The sequence below is a fragment of the Anas platyrhynchos genome, chromosome 29, assembly GCF_047663525.1.
Source record: "Anas platyrhynchos isolate ZD024472 breed Pekin duck chromosome 29, IASCAAS_PekinDuck_T2T, whole genome shotgun sequence".
Taxonomy (NCBI): Eukaryota; Metazoa; Chordata; class Aves; order Anseriformes; family Anatidae; genus Anas; species Anas platyrhynchos.
In genome coordinates this window covers 7,528,488-7,547,610 of record NC_092615.1, presented here as the reverse complement: position 1 = coordinate 7,547,610, position 19,123 = coordinate 7,528,488, and the positions used below count along the sequence as shown (strand labels likewise).

The window sequence follows — 19,123 nt, the reverse complement described above, 5'->3', positions numbered from 1 at the left end:
ATCTAGTTTATATTAATTAATACTAATTAAATATAAACACTTTACCAAATCAGAGCTATTGCTAGATAAATTTATTACATAAAATAAAGTGTAGGCACTTTGTAGGTACTGAAATCTCTAAATCTTGTTAACAGTATGCACTGAGCATGTATGGTGAATGTGTAACAGGAAACTCTGTACCACAGCATGCCAGAAGATGAAGCATCTTATCTGCACAGTCCCTTCTCAGGACACTTCCCCAGCTGGCTCCAAAGGCAGAGTTGCTCATGGAACTGCCACCTAGGCTGGCCATGACAAGGTGCATGTGGAAAGATAATTGGGAAGTCCCAACATGCTAGTCTTGTGATTTCACCACTGAATTAGACAGTGAGAATCTGCTCTACAATTGTGCACTTCAAGCTTTATCTTTTAAAACTAATCTGAATGAGGTAGGCTTTTGTTTTTATATTACCCCATCAGCTGAAAAGAGTTTGATTCTATCATGCTGTCCTAACTTGGAAAACCTTACCTCTGCAGTCATTTACACAGAATAAGCAGATTCACTCTGCACAGACATCAACTGACATGATAGTTCAATCTCATTTCTCAACTTTTTTTGCTGGAAACAGTCTCTTTGTACTGTTGAAGAAAATTCCCCTGGAATATACTACTCAATTTTATTCAAAGGTACTGTTACTTTTCAAGCATTTCCAGATAAACATACCTTCATTTTAAAAACAGCAACATAGTAACACAGAACACACAAAAGAGGAAGCCGGTGCGTAAAGGACATATGCCTTCAGTTATAAACCGAAATGATAAAGTTATGGGAAAAAAAAATCCAACTTGCAATGCTCTCTTCTTTACTCCACACCAATACATGTATAACTAATTAAAAGGGAAATTTATTATTTCTGTAGCTTCATTTCTTCTACTCTGTTACCACAGAATTTTGTTTTACTTCTGTTATTAACAAAAATGCTTAAGAATAGCAGTATTTATTATACAAATACTGTTGCTTAGTGCGTTTTCTAATACATTTACATTAATTAGGAGGAATTTATGCTTGCACAGAAAATTCAATATATCTTTCCCTGTTGCATTTTGTGTCTCTTAATATCTCTTAGTTTTCCTCCTCCTTTTTCTTCATTTCCAGGAAGTTTCTTGATCTTTGATTTAAAGTCAAAATCTTAAAAGTTTTGGCTCTCCTCATCAAATCATCATCATCATCTAGAAGAAACTGAGAACCATAGCTTGCTTTAGTTTTTTGAAAACATTTTGGGGAAGGAATGGAATAACAATCATTAAATATTTGTAGTCATCAATATAAAAATAAGCTTTGTTTCTGCTTCATTTCTCTCAGTCATTCTTCACGAATCTTCACCCATCACCACCACAACTAATACTTCATACTAACAGCATCTGCTTAGCATATTCTTTTCTATAAACTTCTTGTGGAAAGCTTTACCTGAACCTTGTTATGTAACTTAACATCAACTTTTCCTCACAAGTCCATTTAATGACATTATTACTTGCAGTCTTGGAAGCAGAAGGCAATCTAATCCTTGTCTTTCGGTTCTACTCAGTATTTTCCCCAGTGAACAACTAGTCTGAGTACAACGATTTACAAATACTGAACTAGTGTCTTCCTACACCTCCCAATTTGTCTCAGAAACTGTCCTTTCTGAAGGTCTTATTGCCTGGCATAGGACGCTGGTGCAATTGCTAGGCCATCCCTTGTGAAAGCAGTAACTAATGCTCTTCTTTTAAGAAACGCAGCATTCCTCTGAGTTAATAAATACAACTTACCTTGCCTGAAATTCCCTTCTTTTAACTATTCTTGCCATCTTCTCCCAAGTCTGTAAAGCAACAGAGGCCATAAGTGAAGAAAGAAGAGGATAAAACATGGATGGAAACACAAATGGCAGTCACACACTGTGCAAGCAGAGATGCACTTTTCACACTGTGGGAGGCCTCAGTAGCTGTTCAAACAGCAGGGTCTGAGTAAATCTCAGCTAGTCTGCCATGAAGAGAGTTATTACTCCCATTTCCAGGGAATTATAGGCTACCTGGTATAAGAGACTAAGAAGCAAAAGAGGATGATGTCTCGAACTCTCAGCAGAAAAGGTTGTAGCCACATTTTAAATTGGCTTAGAAAAGAGCATCCTGCAAAAGCAGGAGAGCACTGTTCCAGGGCCAGCCTCCTGGAAACCATGAGACATCTCTGCAGCTGTGGTCCTGGCAGTGGGCAGAAGGGAAGGCCTTAGCAACACCTTTCTCCAAAGACCTTTCTAAAAGGTTCTGCACATGCAAAGTAATGGCTACTGGCTTATTAATGTGGTTATAGCTTGTTTTGTGATTACCTGAAATACATGAATACGGATATGCATGAGATTTTATGCCAGACCTCCACAAATCCACAAATGAGTTCACTGTGAACTTCTACAGAAGAATTTTTTTTCTTCTAATAGAGAAAATAGTTTACTAAAAATAAATTTAACTGGAAAATACATTACACTTCTGAAGATCTAGCATGTTGGAACTTTGGATTTCCTGTCAAATGTCATTGAAGCATGAAACAGTAAGATTTGAATCCTGTTTTAATTGAAAATATTGCTACAATTTCAACCAGGAAGCTGCTAACAAAGCTTTCATAATAAAGATTTTAAAACAAAATTGTTTGTTTCTAAACTCTACACATGCACTCAGTTTTATTTTGACTGAAAATGTAATTATATTCTTAAAGGCAAGAATTATATTCTCTTAAAACTGAGACTACTGCTGAATTATGCCAGTTATACAGCCATTTCAAATTCATATTGAGCTTTTTTTTTAAGAGAAAATAAATACTTCCAAACAATCCTTTGCTTCAGAAAATATAAGCATCCTTTCATGATAAATTTGTGTGTGTGTGCATGTACAAACACGTATATGCATGAAAAAATAATACTTCCCACAGTACTTGTCTTCAAGAATCTCACTGATCAATCCCTTATTCTATCATCCCTTATTCTATCATGGCAGCAACTAGGAATTAGTTTTATGCCTTGCAGTAGATGGCACCTTTTGTGTTAATCATGCTACAAAGCTTAAATTTTATAGCTAATAACTAAAATTCAACAATGTGAGGGATATGCTAAAGGCCACTTCAAACTTCAGAATAGCAAATCTATTTTCTGCTCATGGTTAAGTGTATTTACATTTCTGGAGGCCTGAATAAAGAGGTCCTATTTACACAAAGGGTCAGCCATTCTTGAATTCTGCATATTGAATGGCATATTTTCTTTTGTCACTCATGGTATGGGTACAGGACAAACAACTCAAGTTCAGGATTTCTACAGATATTCTTTACTTTTTGCAATGTGGACGTGTGTCATTTCTCTGTTGTTAATGTTTTTAATTCAACAACCTTCTTAGCAAAGAGGGAGTTGTTACATAAAATACAAGGACAGCAGTAACATGAAACTACTTAAATTTACAACTGAATTATGTTGTGATATTATTGCACACAGACATGAATTCAAGCAAGAAAATGAAACATTTAATAAAGCAAGATGAATAAAAAAAATAAAAATAAAAATAAAAATAAAAATAAAAATAAAAATAAAAATAAAAATAAAAATAAAAATAAAATTTGCAACTTGTCATGACCACACTTGCACTTCCTCTCAAATCACTTTTGAAACCTGTTTTCATAACTTAACCAAGACTCTAATCTTGACTTCCAAAGCTTGAAGTCATTTTAAAAAATAACCAACAAATCAAACAATGAACAAACAATTCACAAGAATCAACTCACTTAGTTTGCTACACTGTCCTGGGTTCAAATGATATGACTGAGTTTGGGGAATTACACATCCAATATTGGTATACTACAATTTGAACTTTTGAATTTTTTGAATTTTTGATTTTTTTTCGTTTATTATTATTATTATTCCTATGGCTTCACAAAGATGGAAACAATTTTGTTTCAAGGGAAAAAAAAAAGTTTTTCTAGTTAGAAAACATTCTGGTTTAGGCCACTTACTTATTCACATTACACTAAAAGGGACCTCAGCATTTCACATGCTTCATTTCTCAGCACTATGACAGGAAAAGCTGTATCTCTAGATAGTCCTGACAATGATATTTCTAGAATTCTGGTAGGAAAAACTCTAAAAACTCATGGACACATGTAGCCCATTCCTGTATGATTCCATTACTTTTATATATATATTTTTTTTTCTCCTGAAGTGTTGTCTGAAGTTCTTTCTTTCAGTTTATATCTGTTACATATCTTAAAATACATTGCCCAAATCTGAAATGGACACCTTTCTCTGTGTAGCAGACTTTTTTATGGTCAAATATCTATGTTTCTAAATATTCAGAGTTTTTCTAAACTTCTTGGACTAAGCAGCTGCAATTCATTCACTTGTACCTAGCAGATAAAGATTTCTAGATCTCTGATCATGTTCATTTGTAGCTTTTGAGACACTGGGGATCAACTATCTGGGGGCTTGGCCAGAGTAATTCAGTTAGAATTCAAAGCTGAACTTTGAAAAAAAGCAATGCTGAGCACTTCCATTACCAGGGCTATAGCCCTGTTCATTCATCAGAGAAACAAATTTGCTAAACATTCCTTCTCTCAGTTAGTTTTTTTCTCTAGTTAGTTTGTTATTAAGCAGATAAATAAACAAATCTAATTCTTGTATATTATTCTAGCACTGGCAATTAAATAATTTCTTTCACATTTTTGTGTTTTGTGTTTTTTTTTTTTTTGGTTGTTGTTGTTGCTGTTCTCAAAATCATGTTATTTTAAGTACATTCCATTTGTTCTATTTTTCCTGTTTTTGTCACTTTGTTGACTTCTTGATTAGACAAGTCTGTCGCTAAAAATGAAGTTCTCAAGCCATCCACCTTTCTTGTTCTTGCTGTACAAAAGTTGACCTACAGTCTGCAGTATCTAATGTTTTATTTTCTACTTTCTAGTTAGGGATTAAATTCTAGACCTCCTGCTCTTAAATTTTCTCTGAACAGAATGATCCCTCTGGCGTTATTCTCATACAGCACATTTCTGAGTTCCTTGAAATCACCTGTAACCCCTGATGACTCTCATGGAAAAGCATGTTTATGTGTTAAAATATGTATGCTCAGAGACAGCTAGATAAAGAAGCCCACTTTATCGTGCAACCTTAAATCTGTGTGTGTGTGTGGTGGTTCTACTGTGCTAGGCAGCCAAACACCACAACCACTCTCTCACCCCACCCCCCAATACAGTGTGCAACAGTGTTATCCACCTTTTCTACGATGCATAACTTACGAGCATCACCTGCTATTAACAAGTAAGCAAACACTTTCAAGCTTGACATTTCTTACAAATTGCTATAATTGTCTCATACGCAGAAACAGAGCAAAACCTGCCTCAGTTGTTCTGTTCATGCTCTCTAATACAACAAAACAAACTAACCAAGCATTTAATTTTACCATTTAACAAATACACTACTTACAAACACAGACACCACAATACTGGCTTGTGAAATCAAACCCGATCTCCTGCTTGATTATTTACGTTTCAAAATCTGTCTTCCCTACTGAGACTCTACAGAGAGGTTCAAGTCATTGCAAGTTCTAGTGGAGACAATTGCCTATTCATTTGAAACCACATAAGCATATTTCATCTATACAGCTAAAAAAAACCCACCCATGAGATGGTAAGGTCTTGCTGTTTTATTACAGGGCTGCCTATGAATCAGTCGCTATACAGACAAAAAAGTTTCAAAAGTCTTTTATTATCTCTGAATCAGAAGTGATCCAAGAATCAGCATTTTCTCATTTATCTTCCTTCACTGAACATAATCAGGAATCCTCACTGATCAACAGAATTATTTTGCATAGGTTGGCACATCTGGAAAAAATGGATTGCATCACTCTTCATGCTGATAAATATTTTAAATTACAAACAAACTTTGATTATCATACTTATCCACTTATCCAAAGCATAGAGAAGCATAACTAGAAACATGGGAAAATGATATGCATAAAAGCAACAGACAAATGCAGCAAGCATAATTTAGGTGATTTAAAATGTAAGGATTTGGACCTAAGAAATATTCTGCCAAAAGTCTGTAAAATTTGGTTTTATTATTTACTGAACTATAAAATACAAAGTTTAGAAATGTAAATTTTGCACAGTGCAGATGACACACGATGTGAAAGTAAGCAAGTCACTATCACATTCCTTCAGAGACTGATGACGTCTAGTTGCATGATAAATGTGCCTTAGGGAGGCTGTGGTAAGCTCTCATAGGACTAACATGAAGATCAGTGTTTGCCTTGTGGCAAGCAGGTGTTGGAATAATTCGTTAAGTTTTCCTTTAAGAGCACTGTGTAAAAACAATAAGGCTATGCAAAGGAATAGTAAATGTTGTGAAATAAAAGGAAGCTGATTATGCTAGGTGAAAGGCCACAATCTCCTTTAAGCACCTGCAAGAACAACTGCAAAAATGCTGATGTTTATAAAGTAGCCTGCTGGGACTATAATGAAGATGTCAAAACCTCAGGCGGGCAGCCTTTCTTTAGTCCCCTTAAACCATCTGTGGATAATGTGTGGAGGGGGGGATGATCTCACAAACCATGTAATCACAAATTTCGTGTCTTTTAGTCTCTTAAAACAAATATAAAAACAAAGATCAAAGCCACCATCTAGACTGTGCTGATTGACTTTTTGAAGAACAGCCCAAAGCTAGCATAAGCAAGCACTCAGAGTTCTAAACAATCAGTATCAAAAAAGACTAAACAAGAACATGTTTATCTACCAAATATCTTCTTGTATCCTTTTTCTGTTTAAATCTTCAGCCAGCTGGACATTCAATTTATTGAAAGCATGCCTTCATTTACTAAGAACATGAGTATATTCTTATGGATATGAAAATATATATTTATAGACAAAGTAGAGAGAAAATACATATTAAGCTGTACATAAAATGAGGCAAATGGCTGAGAAAATATGTACTCAGGCAATGCATCAGCTGGTTATCTTTATTTTTTCTTTTTTTTCTTTCTTTTTTTTTTTTTTAAATGGGAAGTTTTTATTACAACTTATTACATAGCTTGTAAAGTAATGTAAAATCTCTGATGTAAAGTCTTATATTTCATATTGAAATGCAAAGAACCTGGAATTAAAACTACCACTTAAAGATGATATTTTTATGGAAACTTGAATCCTATCACTGTTTTTGATTCGAAGTGTTCTGAATCATTATTTCTCATAATTACATGCAAATTAACATCTCATATGAACACATGGATTTCTATTTTATTTCATTAAGAGACAGAAAATAGCAATCACAAACAAAAAGTAACTGAACTCTTTCCAAAGTCTGAAAGTCTACAGACAAAATTTGCTTTGGTCTTTCAATAACCCAAGCACTTGCCCAAATTTTTAATCTTTCTGGATCCTGCTTCTCTGCAAGTCTTCCAATGTTTTTGCTAGACATAGCCTGATTTCATATGGCAATAAATATTTAAAACAAGAACAGACCCAAAAGCACAGATTTCCTGCAACAGACACCGAGATTTAACTCTTAGTTTTTCACTAATCCAGGAGCTCCAATCGTCAAAAATAATTTACAGCCTTTTTTGTCTTGGTCCCTCATTAGCTATGCTAAATGTCCTTGGCATCAAGAAATGAAGTAGCCATTTGCTCACTGTAGTATCCTTTGAATGGCTGTAAACCAGTAACATCAGGAAAGGTACTGCTTTGCCTCATTAGATTTATTGAACTAGCAGGGAACCATTCTGTTGCATGACTGAAGTCACTATTTGACTAAGTAAACATTTAATGTATTTTAACTAATGTTTCATGCCTACTCACAGCTTACAACTATTGCAACTATATATTTCAGCCATTTTCCTTTTTTTTCCATAACTGCCTCTGATTTTCTTCAGTCTAAACAAGACAAACTATAAAAAGGTCTTGCTCTGCCAAACTGCCAACCTGCATTGGTAATTTACATATTAATAATTACATACATAAAAGAGTAAAGCATTACTTAGCACAATTCATTAACAAAAAGCAGTTTGCATGTTGCCAGAGTTGAACATCACACAAGAATTGCAAGACCTGTCGCCTTTACATTAATATGCAATGCAGGACTTCAGCAGGTGCTCTACCTCCTGAAATCATTTTCATGAACAATTCGTCATGAAAAGTACTCTGATGGAAATATAATTTGCAATAGAGACCAGTGAAAAAATCAGATGTTGTCTCTGGCAACTGTACCAAAATTTCCAGTCACTTGTATGGGTCAAAAAAAAACTTAAATCCAGTTCCATACCCTCACGTCAAATAAAAAGATAAACTTATTAAGTACTGTCCATAAGGATATGAGTGTTTTTATCTGCTTTTCATGAAAAACAAAGAAAGAAAAACACACGCACCCTATCCCAAAGTATCACCTCTCCTAAGGCTTGAAATTTGCTTTTAATTGAAGTTTTAACACATCTGTGCTCCATTCCTACCTCATCTCTGTGTGCCAATGGTGTCCATACAGAAATACATACTTCATAAGAGAAAAAGAAAGATGATGACAGTTCCCTTGATCAATTTTTAGCAGGCTCCTCTAGGCAGCTGTAGCTTTAATCCCAGAGTCAGAAATTAAGACTAAATCTGTGAAGAAGTGCATTAAACAAATTTCACCCACTATGAGGGTGGTGAGGCAGTGGCACAGGCTGCCCAGAGGAGCTGTGGGTGCCCCATCCCTGGCAGTGCCCAAGGCCAGGCTGGATGGGACTTTGAGCAACCTGGTCTGGTGGGAGGTGTCCCTGCCCATGGCAGAAGGGGTGGAACCAGGTGGTTTTAAGGGCCCTTCCAATCCAAACCATTCTGTGATTCTATGAATTGTTGGAACTGTACTGTAGCATTCCAGCCAAGCTTTGTGTACTGGGTACACATGGTAAAGGTTTGGCTGCAGGGGTGAGCAGAGCCCAGCAGCTGCCTCATGTCAGAGCAGAGCTAGCTCCGGCCGGCTCCAAAAGGTTCTGGCTGCTGGCCAGAGCTGAGCCAGAAAGTTTAAATCACGAATTTAAACTTTCCACTTACCACAGCAAACTTCTATGTATGTCACCTCTTGGTTGCTTAGATCTCTTCCTGATGCACAGTAGCGCAAGGCTCAATTTTAAAAAGTCCCTTATTAGGAAACCAGGATGAATGTGACAAGGAGGGAACAGTTTATCACTTCATTCTTTCTCTAACTATCTCCCATTCTTCACTTCTAGGGCGGGACGCTCAATTCACTATAAGCAGTAAAAAAAAAAAAAAAAGGCAACAGGCTGTAGCCACCAGGAAAAAAACAGCTATGATGGAAAGCCTTCAAGGTAAATCATTAGCTCCTAGACCTTTTTAAGTCCAGTCAACTGATCTCGTCATAAAATGAAGATGAAAGACATGGTCAATACAAATTCAGAGAATGGTAGAACAATCTGTTTCTTCAGACACAGAACGTCTGCATCCAGCTAGTTTGCAAGTAATCCGATGTGCACAGGAGGATCAGGTGGAGCAGTCAGTTTACTGCAATACCACTTTTCTCAACTTATAACTTTGTAAGTGCCTTGTTTTATCTCTGCTTGTCAAGCCTTTTGTACCAGGTATGTTTTTGTACCGTGCCTTCTGCCTATTCAGGAGAAAGCAGAATGATAAGGACAATATGCTTGCTTGCCTACTGCATGCTACAGTAGACAAATCATGGAAACCTTAAACATGGAAGTTAAAATTTTCATGAACGTCTTAAAAACAATAATAGGAAACTTCTTTAATAGTTGCTATGATCAATCTAAGCACAACTTTTAATTTCCAGACCACTTGTTTTCAATTTTTCATTTCTAGACTATGTCTTTCTAACTGTGGGATGGGAAGTGGACAATAAAATTAAAAAGAATCATGGATGGATTGAAGATAAATTAATACTGATATTACTGATATATTTTTATTAACAGGCTGTGAGCTGTGTCTATTTTCAGATTAAAGTTTGCTATAAAAATACGAAGCCAGCATAAGTTTAAAGCCTTCAAATATATTTTGGGTATTTGCATAATTACACTTGCAAATTAAAATTCCACTATTAATTACATATATATACAAGCACACCTTTTTATTACTTTTTTTTTTTTTTAATGGATTGGCACTGGACATTTTCTGTAACAAATCTTTAAATGACGTTTAGATGTAGAGCTTAGTGATATGGTTTAGTGGAGGACTTGTTAGTGTTAGGTCAGAGGTTGGAATAGGTGATACTGGAGTCCTCTTCCAACCTAGATGATTCTGTGATTTTGTAAAATATGAATGACCGTGATTTTACCACACTTATTACAAACAATTAAATATCATGCCAAGTTTATTACATCAAGGCACATATCTTTGTTGAAGAAGATAACCACAATGCAATTTTAACATTTAAATGATAGTACCCAGCACCTCAATTAACCTAGTGCTCATGGCACTGAAAGGAAAAAAAAAAGACAAAGAACTCCATATGCATCTGCACATTTCTTAGCAAACAGCAAATTAATTCTGAGTGAGCAGTTTTGAAGTTAGATACATCATGCATTTGTGTCTCTTGGTAAGAAGTCAGTTTCTCTCGTATGCACGGTTGAGCTACAAAATAAGGAATTACCAAGCACCTGACCTGTTGTATGTCCACACAGATATGGAAATCAAGCTGAATTGTTTGCAGTTTCTATCTTTTCTAGAAACCCTAACAGAACGCAATGAGGATAACACAGGTTTAATTCCTATTTTCCAGACAAATGGCAGTCCTCCCTCTAACATAGTCTATACTTATGGGTTTAGCTTTAGACAAGTGTACTTCAGAGAACTGAAAGGATTGGCCATCTTAATAGTAACAAAGGAATTTCTCAGAATTACTGACCACAGAGATTCATAGGAGCAAAGAGTAAGAAAAGATTTTGTAAAGGTTTGTGTACTCTAGGAGACCACAATCTCTTTGTCCCCTCGCCCCCCCCACCGCTATAGCCAGAATTGCAAATGGCTCTGTAAATGTTATGGAGAGCTTTTCTGAAATCAATTCTAATAGCTTTGAATATAACTATAATCAGATTTTGTTTAAAGCTCTTGATATGTTCTTTGCACAGGATGGCTATCGGGCACATATAATTGAACATTATATAATAAAGAAAAAATACATTGGCTTTTTGTTCTAGGCACTAGTTTCCATGGACTACTTCTCATTGTATATTACCATTTTCATAAAAGCAGCTCCAAACAGTTGCAAAGACTTATATATGTAGTCATTTTTTTGCAACGCCCACAAGCTTTAACATTTCAGTTGTTCAGAATCTTACTGGCCTATGCCCCTTTCCCCAACAAAGGAAATAAGGGCACAAAAATAATTTCTCTTCTTGTTTTCTAATGTCTTAGAACAACACATATTCTACCTACACCTGAAGAGGCAACAAGTCACCAAATTTCAGGAAGCATAAAGCATTTAAGCAGGGAAGTCATGCATACACTATTTGGCATGTGTGAAAACCATTCAATTTCAAACATTCTTATCTGTATGGAGAATTTAGGCACTTCAGCAATTCCATGCAAATGGTCCAATACTGCTTTCACCATGTTCTCTCTTAAATAATGTTAACCTCATTCATCTCCAGAATCACAAAATTGGTGCAGTTTACTAAAATTTTGAATGAATTCTCCACCTATTTCCAACACTTGCTTGGAAACAGAGCTGAGAGTGACACCTTACCAAATATGTTTCATTTAGAAAAGATTAGAAGACAAAACGTAAGTTTACTGCAAGGAAGTACATAAATTTTAAATTATTTAGAAATATTAGTACACACAAAAAGCAATATACTATTTTGAATAAATTCCTGGTGCATTACTAAGTAACTTTAGGTAAAATAATGTTTATCTAAGAGAAACACGGAATTGCTTTACAGGCAAGGAGTAACCTAAAGAGGGGAGGCTTAGTTTAGATATAAAGAAGAAATTATTTGCTCTGAGGGTGGAGAGGTACAGCAACAGGTTGCCCAGAGAAGCTGTGGATGCACTTACCCACAGAGAAGATGTGGAACACTTCCCCACCCCTGGAAGTATTCAAGGCCAGGCTGGATGGGTCCTTGGGCAACCTGGTCCTTGGGCACCAGGGAGGTGTCCCTGCCCTTGTCAGGGGGCTTGGAACTCAATTATCTTTAAGGTACCTTCCAAACCAAACCATTCTATGATTCTGGGATTCTCACATCCTCTTTCCTTACTACCCTTTTGGAAGTCAGTACTCTTCAGACAGCTGCAGGCCCTCTTTCAACCTACATTTCTGGGAACAAAAACAAATTTTCATGTTGAATTTATGTCTCACTTTTGAGTATTTGGGCTCCTCAGTGTTGTATTTGTAAATATTTAATTTCTCTGAGTTTGCCCTTTAAAAACCAAGGGCATTAAAGATCTCTTCCTGTTTACCCATTTAAGTTAAAGCAAATCAATGAAGAATCATAGGATCTAAAGTTCTTTTGTTTTTTCCTAAAATTTTTCTTAATCCTCAATATCAGATTTGTCATGGCAAAGAAATCAATGAAGATACTGGTTGAATGTCAGTACCTAGGCTCTTGGATTATTACTACCATTTTTTTCCCCATAATCCATATTTAGAAAGCTAAAATGTCATATATGACTAGAGTGAACACTCCTATCTACTTTTTTCCCTTTAATACTGTTAGAGAGATCTACAGTTTCCAAAAACTACCTCATCAGAAATTCCTTAGTATCTCTTCCAGACTTCACTGACTCAAGAAACAATGTTATTGACCACACATCTTAGCTTCCTTTCTATTTTCTCTGAACATCATCTTAATTTTTGTAATTACTTTCGTTAGTTAACCTATAGAGCTGGGGTTCAAGCAGATCAAGTTCCTATGTCTAGACATATGTTCCTATGTCTATGAGACTTCCCCCATTCCACACGAACACCTCTATAGTGGCATGCTAACCACAACTAATTAATAATCAAATCCATTCTTCAATGGAGTTACATATCTGGTTATCCCTATTATCAGTATTTATATCTTCCTTTTTCCCTTGCCACTTCTCCTATTACTCTTTTGCTATTTTTACTACATTTGCCATTTTCTTTTTTTAATTCTTCTTAAGTACTAAGTTAGTTTAAAAGAATTCATTACTTCTTCCGAAGTCTCATTTTTGACACTTTCTTTTACTATTTTTCCACTCTCAATTTGAAGATTACACTATTGCAGTGGAATCTATCCATCATGAAGAGCTTGATTTCGTTGAATGTTACCTTGTAGTCAGGTATTCTAAATGAATCTTGAAGTGATTTTTGTTTCTTTTTTAACTTTTATTTATTTATTTATTTATTAAGGGGATTAAAATAATTTCACCCATATAGCCCCAGCACCTTTCCTAATCTTGGGCAATTACTCGTTACAGCAAATAATTGTCATTTGTTCCAAGTACCAGTCTTTGCTAGTAGTGACATTGTTACCAGCTTACCGTCCCCCTCCATACTAGACACCCAAAATTTTCTTTTTAAGTGAAAGAATGTCCTTCTAGAGAATGGAAGTTTTTACCCTGACATCTTTTAAGGCACTGATCCTTTATTTCCGTCTTACTATTCTAATCTTACTAATTACTATTTAACCCCCAAACTACTCTTTCCCATTATGTTTTTGTTTGTTTGTTTGTTTTTTTAACATAATTTGCAAATTGCTTTCAGGAAAGCATTAAAGATAATGTTATTTCATTAATTTAAAATTAGTCAAGGTGATTCTCATGATATTTTCTGTTGTTCTTATGCACAAATTGCAAAACACAACTTTTATTAGCCTCACACTGAATTACTTAATTACAGGATGAAATCATATTCAGTAATAACAACTAAAGCACTTAGCCGTGTTCAAGAATGAAGTGAAAATCATTTAGATTCTTGCAAGTGGGTTCTCAGAGTTCCAATACATTTTTAAAGATACTTTTATATCACATAAAACGCATTCTTTTATATGATAGGACAATCCATAATAGAAGAAAATGAAGATCTTCATCCACTACAGCACTCTTTACTCTGAAAGAGAATGTCATGCTATAACCATTACAAAGAATTTCATTATTCTCTCAACCACAGCAGCCACCCAGTGGCTACTCTTTTTAATACTCAGACACGCATAAAACCAGGAATTTAGGAGATGGTCAGAACCTGCAATTTTCAGTGATAGCCTCTTGCATTAAATATTCCTTTTATGTGAAAGAGGAAATAAAGCCATCAACATTTTTTCTTTGGAAGCAGACTCTACACAAACATTCAGAAGAAGAGGAAGAAGAAAAAAACAAAGATATGGATGTAAATGTTGTGAGGCTCTTTTGTCATTACTGTTTATATATATATATATATAAACATATATATATATAGTGTCTGTTTGCTTTTCTTTAAATAAGAGTGTTAATAAGAAGATATATTGTTAATAAAGTTTTAATAGGAAACTATTTCTGTGTGATAGGCTATTTTTTTTCTTTAAACTATAAATCTAGAGAGAAAAAAAAAAGTTATTAAATGGAAAAAAAGTTATTAATGGATGTTAAAAGTATCAAGAAATTTAGACCAACAGCACTGACAGATGTTTCTGAACTACATTATAACTCGTTATGAAAGTTTTGCAACAGTTCTCAATCTTGCAGGAACATAAGAGAATTTATTTCATGCCTTATTTAAGTGTCTTTTTGCGTAGGTGCCAGAAAATGGCTTCATATCCAAAAGTTTGCCTGTTTTTTTTTTAACTGTATTGGTCTAGCTAAAAATGTTACTCTCCCTGCCATTTTTGCCTTGAAGATATCTGTAAACCTTCACAGTTTCAATATTAGTGATTATTAGACACTTTAATATTTATAAAGCAATTATATACAGCCAAAGAGGAACTTAAATAATAAAATTCATTTAAGATGACAAGAAGCATGAAGTTCTTCATCCACATTCTTATGATCTTCCAAATACTCTACTTGAAACCACTTCTTTCCATTTTCTAAGTTCCAAGTTTAACAAAATCTGTGTACATAATGTTTCAATAATGAGGAAAACCTCTATAAAATTCAAAAACTATAACAAATATAAATTATTATCAATGAATAATGCATGTTACTACCAGACAAGAAGTGACAGACGATTACAAAGAAAAGAACCAATACACTTTGTTGTAAATGGCATCGGTTTCTGCTGTGCATACCTAAGTATGTTGGAAGATATATACTTATTGTTACAGGAGTTCCCTCCAGCAATCTTAATATTTGGAAACTGCTATAGTGCACTCTCATTTCAATTGAATGAATGCCATTCTTTGATATTCCTGTATAAGAAACGGAATCAGGAATGATTCTTTGAAATATAAACTTGTGTAATAATTTTGCATTCTTTCACGTTATTACTAGCCTCTACAACTGTATTACTTGTGCTTTCAGTAAACTGATAAAAATTTTTGCCATTTCATCTATAACGATAATGATCTCTAGGAAACAAAATACATAATTAAAAAATCATAAGCTGACCTTCAATGTATGTTTGACCAAAGTCTGGAATTTCTCTTTGAACTGAATCTGATAATTGTGTTCTGTGCTAGAGACGATCACATACAGTCAGGACTATGTTGCAGCTTCCTTGACACAAAGCTACACAGTCAGTGTCACCAGTCTTCCATACATGTGTAGGACAAGCCCACTTTCTGCATCAAGCTGAGTGAAGGTCTACATGAAGTCTTTTAGCAGCACCTACAGATTCCTGGTTTTTTTTTGTTTGTTTTGTTTTGTTTTTCTCTCAGAGATAGCCACTTCTTTTTGTCACATTTTCTGCTTACTTAAATTTCTTTTTCTTCTCCATCATTATTAGTCCCCAACTTCAAGATGACCCATTTATTTCTGCCCATTTTTCTTTGTAGAGGGTTCAGAACCTCTAACTGAGAACCCAGGAATCAAACATTTTGACACATCTACTTGTTGGTTTGACACCTGGAATTTGATATATAAGTTCAGGTTGAGGAACTGGTATGTTCTCCAAAGCAGACTGCAGGCAACACACAAAAAGTTAATGGAAATATGTAATTTCTTCATACATCATCCCTTCTCATGGAGGAAAGTAGTTACTAGCTTATCTTTGTTCAACTCCTTAACCTGAAACTATTTGCTCTCAATAATTTATATTTGACTTTAATTACGTTTCAGTTCTAAGTTCCAATGAATTCTGATAGACCATATTACTGAAAACATTTGCTTAGTGTTTGCATCATTTAACCAAGGCTAGGGTCGATAAATATTAGCTAGCAGTAGGCCTACAGTCCTAATTTTTATTTTTTTTTAAATTCCTTCTGCTGGACTACAGTACTACCTGAAGCTATGACTTCAGTTTTTCCACTGCAACATGCTTAGCCACTGACAGACTAGGCTGTTGTATGGATAATACCCTTGCCAGAATTTTAAACCCTGCCCAGTGAGATTCAATTTTTATTGGACATTGGAATTAATAATGAATCAGTTCTTAACTGAATTTAGCAAATCCCAAAGACCTTAAATTCTCTAATACTTGATTTTTTATTTTCCACTTGGAGTTTCTAAAACAAAATGAGAATAATATTAATAAAGTAGTGGAAGTAAACAAAACCAAGCATTAATATTGGATTAGTATTAATGATCCAATTAATGGAGCAGTTTGTCATTCACTGATGGATCATCAGATTAGCCATAAAACATGCAACATGTTACAAAGAAGGGTTCAACATATCCACTATTTAGAATAAACAACTGATGTAGTGTATGCCTCCGTACCTGATGTACGTAGTGTATAAGTGAATGAGAAATTTGGAAGAAGCAATAAAGTAGAGTGAGCCAGAGCACAAGACGGTATGAGAGATGAAGAGGGACAATGTGACTGTGTAAGAAAAAGACTTGGGCAAGCACACAAGACTAAGCATGAAGAAGCACGTGTGAGAAAGACAGAGCAAGAGAGCACGTGCCCATGACTGAACACAAAGGAGCATACAGAAGACTGATGAACAGCAAGTGAAAAGGCAAGAGCCAAGACAATGAGAGACAGCACGTGAGCAAGAGGTAAAATGAAGAGAGTGCGTAACAGAGGGCACACGGGGGAAGGGGTGCACACCCAATGATGGCATGAGAGCACAACAGAGATACAGAGCACAAGGTCTCTTCTCTGGTATCTCTTTTAAAAATCAGCACATTATAGCATCCAGATATTTTCTCATATTAGGAAAAATCAGGCAATGTTACCCACATGAGTGATCACCACTCAAACACTGTAACTTCACATAGCATTTGGCATGAAAGGCAAATTACTGGTTTGGAAGGTGGGGGGGTTAAATCTGACAGGGAGCTAACACACACACAAGTGAAAGAGGAACTCTTCACACGCTACTTTCGTGTACAAACAAGAATTTCATCACAGTGGAGCAAAAACATATAGTAGCAATAGCACAGGTGTCCTATGATCAGCAATATCAACAATAAAACCACAATCTTACCAAAGACAGGAGAGAATATTTAAGGTTTTAAAAACAGAGTCAAAAGTTAGTAATTATTTAAAAAAAAATGACTCACCCACTCACCTAGTGCATTTTAAATTGGAGAGCAAAGTTAGGAGAAAGACAGCAGCTGTCTCTTTCACCAATTACCTGCCAGTGCTAAAGTACTACATTTGCATCCACAAAATGCAATGCAAAACTAAATTTTACTGCATTAAGAGAACTGCTTAGTCTATCGCTTCACAGTTCAGAGAAAACATAGAAGACCCAGAACAGAATCTTGATGCACTTCTGTTTTAAAATGCAAGTCCTGACAACCTGACAATGTTTCATGTAGCCCCTTTATCTCAAAAAATATATAATAATAATAAAAATTAAAATTAAAAATCTCTCTCTCATATGAAACTTGAGCTATCCCAGAATGTATTATTTCATTTCCAGCACACATGAAATGTAACAAGATATTGCACTTTGGTTGCCTTTTAAAAACAGAAGCACAGCAGAACTCAACATTATCCATAATCCTTTCATTCACATATTTCCTCTCACCTCTTTCATTTTTTAATCAGAGAATTGAATTATTATTGGCCTTAAAAGGCTGATACTTTACCACATCTTGCAAAGTACAAAAGCAACTTTACCTTTTCCCTGCTGCAGCCTGCCTTTTGTTCTTCTTAGATTAGTCATTTTTAAAATCTTCTCCACTGTGAAATCAAACAGGTCGCGCAGGCAGGGCGAGCAGGAAGGGAGGAGAGCAACCCCCGCCCACACGAACGCCTCTTAACGACGGTCTTTAGCTAGGCGATAATGGTCTCCACAAGGCACGGAGCGCTCTGCAGGAGGTCGGTACACACCCAGACCGACTGCCCGTTAAAGAATGCAGCGGTTCAGGTCACCGGATGCAGGGAGTGTCAGAGCCTGCTGCTGCCGTCGGCGGGAGGCAGAGACACTGCGTGCGTGAGATGTGAGCAAGTGGATGACCTGATCCGCATGGTGGCGGAGCTCAAGGAGGAGGTGGAGAGGCTGAGGGCCATCAGGGAATGTGAGCGGGAGATAGACTCCTGGAGCAACTCCCTGCAGGGCCTCAAGGAGAGGTACCGGGGTGAGACACCCCAAATGGGGGTGGACCCCCTGCCCTGTCGCCGTCGGACAGAGGGAGGGGATCTGGGAGTTGAGGAGGAGTGGAGACAGGTCCCTGCTCGACATGGCAGGCGATGCCCTCCCCTTCCGGCCCCACCTTCCCAGGTGTCCTTACAAAACAGGTTTGAGGCCCTGGAGATTGAGAGACCAGCAACTGAGGAAGAGATAGAAAGTGTTCCCAGGAGGATGCCTAGGGCGAGGAGGTCGACTCTACGCATCAGGACTGCCTCCACCAAGAAAGAAAGAAGGGTGATTGTCGTGGGAGACTCTATCCTTAGGGGGACAGAGGGCCCTATTTGTCGGCCTGACCCTACCCGTAGGGAAGTCTGCTGCCTCCCTGGGGCCGGGGTCAGGGATGTTGCCAGGAAGCTCCCCAGCCTGGTACGCCCCTCTGATTGTTATCCTCTCCTGATAGTCCAGGCGGGCAGTGATGACATTGATGACAGAAGCCTGAAGGCTATCAAAAGAGACTTTAGGG

At 36.3% G+C, this 19,123-nt stretch overlaps 1 long non-coding RNA gene across 2 annotated transcripts; it reads right to left on the bottom strand.

Annotated features, from left to right (window-relative positions):
* Window positions 1–868: 868 nt before the first annotated feature.
* On the bottom strand, window positions 869–18,767 carry LOC139999749 (uncharacterized). 2 transcript variants are annotated; one of them, XR_011805257.1, is made up of 3 exons: window positions 18,147–18,767; window positions 1,789–1,838; window positions 869–1,219 (listed from the first exon to the last, which is right to left on the bottom strand). It is a non-coding gene; the product is annotated as an uncharacterized lncRNA (long non-coding RNA). The 2 variants fall into 2 exon arrangements; XR_011805256.1 differs by lacking the exon at window positions 18,147–18,767 and adding an exon at window positions 8,479–9,010.
* Window positions 18,768–19,123: the final 356 nt, after the last annotated feature.